The 4956-nt window shown below is 42.8% G+C and overlaps 1 pseudogene; it reads right to left on the reverse strand.

The window, feature by feature from the left end:
• Positions 1-283: 283 nt before the first annotated feature.
• LOC116562316 lies at positions 284-3335 on the reverse strand (annotated as a pseudogene).
• Between the last annotated feature and the right edge of the window lie 1621 nt (positions 3336-4956).

Genomic DNA, 4956 nt, shown 5'->3' on the forward strand with positions numbered 1-4956 from the left:
CTCCTGCCTCAGCCTCCCAAGTAGCTGGGATGACAGGGATGTGCCACCACACCCAGTGAATTTTTTTGTGTTTTTAGTAGAGACGGGCTTTCACCATGTTGGCCAGGATGGTCTTGATCTCCTGACCTCGTGATCCAGCTGCCTCAGCCTCCCAAAGTGCTGGGATTACAGGCATGAGCCACCACGCCCGGCTCAAACTCCTAGTCTTAAGCAATCCTCCAGCCACAGCCTTCTTTGCAAAGTGCTGGGATTACATGAATGAGCCATCATGCCTGGCCTTCTGTTTTGTTTTTTATTTCTGTTTTCTTTTTCTGCCATCCTGTGGTTAGTTGAACAATTTTTAGAATTCAATTTTTGCTTATGCATACTGTTTTTGAACATAGATATTTATATAGCTTTTTCAGTGATTTCTCTAGGTATCACATTAGACATAACTCATCACATTCTATTTTACCAGTTGGAGAGAAGTATAGAAACATCTGTTTCTGTCCCTTTACCGTCCCTCATTTATAATATAACAGTTTTATGTATTTCTCTGCATGCATTCACATCAGTGTTAGAATTTTTGCTCACACAACCAATTAAAAAAACTCAGAAGAAGGAAAGCTTATTTATTTTAGTTTGCCATATGCCTTCTTTCTTCCTGACAGTCCAAGGTTACTCCCCCCTATTTTTTTTTTTGGCAGTTTCCAAGTCATTTTATTCAGAGTTTTGTGTTTGTTTCCCGAATCAAAAAATACTATACAAAACAATGTAAAAATGGCTACCATTTTATCTCCCCTGCTTCCCCCTGACCTAGGGACAATCCCCTGGGCAACCTCACTCAGGGGTTTCGGAGGTTTTCCTTCCAGATTTGTTCCAGGAAGTGAGGTTGATTGACATAGTCCCTTGAATCACTTTCAAAGGAGCTCAGCTGAGGTGAGGAGAGCCTCTGGGATCTGGAGGTTACTAGGTTAGGGAAATGGATTAGTGTTTTCTGGGAGAAGATCCAGTGCCTAGGGAAAGAGCCTACCCCCAAAAAAGGGTGTCTAAAATGTTCACGGTTCCTTCTTTAGTCTCAAAAACTGACATTTAGTAAAATAAAAAAATAGCAAGATGTCCATCCCTTGGCTCCCTTCCCTCCCCACTCCTGCTGCTCCTCAGCCTCCCAAGATTGAACCCTGGCTGGAACGAGGTAGCAGGACAGTTCCTCAGATGAGGTCAGCAACATTGAGGGGCATTTCCTCAATGGTGGTGTTGTAGAAAGTCTCGATGTCTCAAAGAGTCCTCTTGTTTTCTATCACCATGTAAATAGCCACACCCTTACGGCCAAACTATACCCCTCGACTGATTCCATGGATATAGTTTTTCCTGTTGGTGGGAAGGAAATAGTTGATGACTAAAGAAACCTGCTGCACATCGATGCGTCTGGCCAACAGGTCAGTGGTAATCAAAACTGTGCTAGAGCCAGAACCAAACTCCCTCATGATCACATCTCACTTTTTTTGGTCTGTATCTCCATGCATGGCAGAGACAGTGAAATCGCAAGCATGCATCTTCTTGGTGAGCCAGTCCACCTTCCTTTGGGTGTTGATGAAGATGACTGCCTGGGTGATGGTCAGGGTTTCATACCAGTCACACAGTTTGTCCAGCTTTCACTCCTCTCCTTCCGCGTTCATATAGAATTGGCAGATACCCTCCAGGGTCAACTCTTCCATCTTGGAAAGAATCCAAATGGGGTCCCTCATGAACTTCTTGGTCACCTCAAGCACATCAGAAGGCATTGTAGTTGACAGCAAAAATACCTGGGTGTTGCTGTTGAGCTTTTGGAATATGTCATAGATCTGGTCTTTGAATCCACAGCTTAACATTTCATCAGCTGTGTTCAGTGCAAACCTCTTGATGCATTTGGGAGACAGGTATCTCCAGTTAAGCATACCAAACACACAGTCAGGGGTACCCATGATGATATGGGGAGCTTCCATCTGCAGTCTCTGCACCTCAGCACACACGGTGCCCCCAATACAGGCATGACAGGAAGTACCCATGTAGTATCCTAGTGCCATGACCACCTTCAGTATATGCTGAGCCATTTCTCGAGTGGGTGCTAGGACCAAGGCCTGGGAAGCCTTTAGATCTAATTCAGTCTGCTGCAGAATTGATATGGCAAATGTGGCCATTTTCCCAGTCCCAGACTGAGCTTGAGCAGTCACATCATAACCTTTGATACAAGGTAGAATGGCTTGCTGCTGGATGGCAGAGGGCTTCTCAAAACCATAGGTGTGGATGCCATGGAGGAGGGACTCCAACAGTTTCATGTCGTCAAAATTGTCAACAATCTCATTCCAGTTACTCTTGATGATGCCTTGGGCTCCATCCCATCAGGGCCATTGTCTCTGGATCGGGAATCCTGACTCGCAGACATGATCCTTAGAAACTAGCCAAGGTTCCCTTTTTTATTGTCTCCTTTCTATTTAGAGAATTTTCCTTAGCCATTTAGGTCTGGGGGTATTAAATTCTGTTAGCTTTCTTTCCTTTGAGAATGTTTGATTTTTCTTTCATTCTTGAATTTTTTTTTTTTTTTGTTAAGTATAGGATTCTCTGTTGATAGTTTCTTTGTTTTAGCAATTGAAGGGTCTTATGACATGTTCTTCTGATTACCATAATTTCTGACGATAAATTAATTTGCTGTCATTCTAATGGGTTTCTTCTGATAAAGTCTCATTAGTTTTCAGAAGTTTAAGTATGATGTGTTTCGGTGTGGCTATCTTTGGGTTGATCCTATAAACAGCTGAATCTGTAGGTTTTCATCTCTTGCCAAGTCTGGGAAGTTTTCAGCCATTATTTCTTCAAGTATTTTTCAGTCCTTTCAAGGATTCTAATGACACAAATATTAGATGTTTTTTATAGTCTCACAAGTTTTTGAGGTTCTGTATTTTTTGTTCCGTTTTCTCTCTTTTGATCAGATTGTTCCATTATCTAGGTTCACTGATTGTTTTCTTTGTCCCCTTCATTCCACTATCAAGCTCATTCACTGAGCTTTTCATTTATTTCTAAGTACTAAAATTTCCACTTGTTCTTCTTTACACCTGCCATTTATTTGCTGAGGCTTTCTATTTTCTCCATTTGCTTTTAAGAATGTTTGTAATTGCATTGAAACAGTTTTGTCATGGCTGCTTTAAAAAATATTGGCCAGATAATTCTATCATCTCTATAATCTTATTATTGGCATCTATTGATTATCTTTTTTTATTCAAGTGAGTTTTCTTGGTTTGATAAGTGATTTTCTTTTATTTATTTTATTATTATTTTTTGAGATGAAGTCTTTCTCTGTCACCCAGGCTGGAGTGCGGTGGTGTGATCACGGCTCACTGCAACCTCCACCTCCTGGGTTCAAACGATTCTCCTGCCTCAGCCTCCTGAGAAACTGGGACTACAGGTGTGCGCCACCACGCCTAGCTAATTTTTGTATTTTTAGCAGAGATGGGGGTTCACCATATTGGCCAGGCTGGTCTTGAACTCCTAATCTTGTGATCCACCTGCCTTGGCCTCCCAAAGTGTGGGGATTATAGCTGTGAGCCATCTCGCCCAGCCGTGATTTTCTTTTAAATCTGGATTTTCAAACGATGTTCTGAGACTCTGCGTGTTATTTGAACCTTCTGTTTTAGCTGGCTTTTTCTGACACTACTTCATTGCCAGGTAGAGGTGGAAGTACAGATCCCCCATGAAGTCTCTACTGACACCAGAGAGGAGGAGGACTACTGTTGGTGCTGGGCAGGGTGAGAGGTCTGGCTTACTACATGGTCTTCACTGTCACTGTAATGAGCGTGGCCTCATCACCACTGGGCCACCAGAAGTAACAAAGCCGTCTCTGATACATGACTGACTCTGCTTGGCCTCCTCTGACACCACCCCAATAAATACTTGTTACTGCAGGGTGGGGTGAAGACGAGACTTCCCTGATGGTCTCCACTGATATCATAGGAGTGGACGACTCATTACAGGCTGGCAGGGATAAAAGTTCTACACCCTACTTGCCTTCTTTGACATCACCCTGCTAGGGGTTTTCGGTGCTTAATTACCGCCTCATCAGGGTTTGAGTTGTCTCCCGCTCAGTCTTTGCTGGTGTCAGTTTGGGAGTGGCCAGCACTTTTCTTGGTTGGAGTAGAACAGTTCTTGTCTAAATGTTTTCTGTCCTGTAAGCCTGCCCCTTTCTTGGTCTTTTGACAAGAGAGGCATTTATTTGGGCTTTTTTGGTCCGTGTCCATTGGCATTTCCAGGTTGCCAGCTTCAGCTCCAAGTCTGGGATACATGAAACAAAAAGCAAAAAGAAAAACCAAGGAACTCACCTTCATGTTGTTCCTTGGGTCTCAAGATCCCGAGCCAGTCTGCCGCCTTCTTTTCGCCTTTCAGAGTATAGTTATGTTTGTTGTATATATAATGTCCAGTGTTTTTAATTGTCCTTAGCAGGAGGAATAGGGGAAATATACCTACTACTCTGTCTTATCAAAAGTGGAATTCCTTACTTTGCTTTTTTTTTTTCATTGTATAACTATCCTGATTCAACTGGCCCTTTCACTAAATTTCTTCAGAAAACATTTCCATAGATCTCAAAAAATACAATGTAACACATAAATGTGTAGGATTGCTACACAAAGATCAGGCTGGGCATGGTGGTTGACACCAGTAATCCCAGCACTTTGGGAGGCCGAGGTGGGCAGATCACCCGAGGCCAGGAGTTTGAGACCAGCCTGACCAACATGGTGAAACCCTGTCTCTCCTAAAAATACAAAATTAGTCAGGCATGGTGGCATGTGCCTGTAGTCCTAGCTACTCAGGAGGCTGAGGCAGGATAACTGCTTGAACCTAGGAGTTTGCAAAAAAAAAAAAAAGAAAAAAAAGAAAAAGGACAAAGATCAAAAGGAACTGACAGGATATAAACTGTCTTCCCAGATGCAGGTGATTTTACCTTCACTG

The sequence above is a fragment of the Sapajus apella genome, unplaced genomic scaffold (genome assembly GCF_009761245.1).
Source record: "Sapajus apella isolate SASKATOON/1434 unplaced genomic scaffold, GSC_monkey_1.0 scaffold32, whole genome shotgun sequence".
NCBI lineage: Eukaryota > Metazoa > Chordata > Mammalia > Primates > Cebidae > Sapajus > Sapajus apella.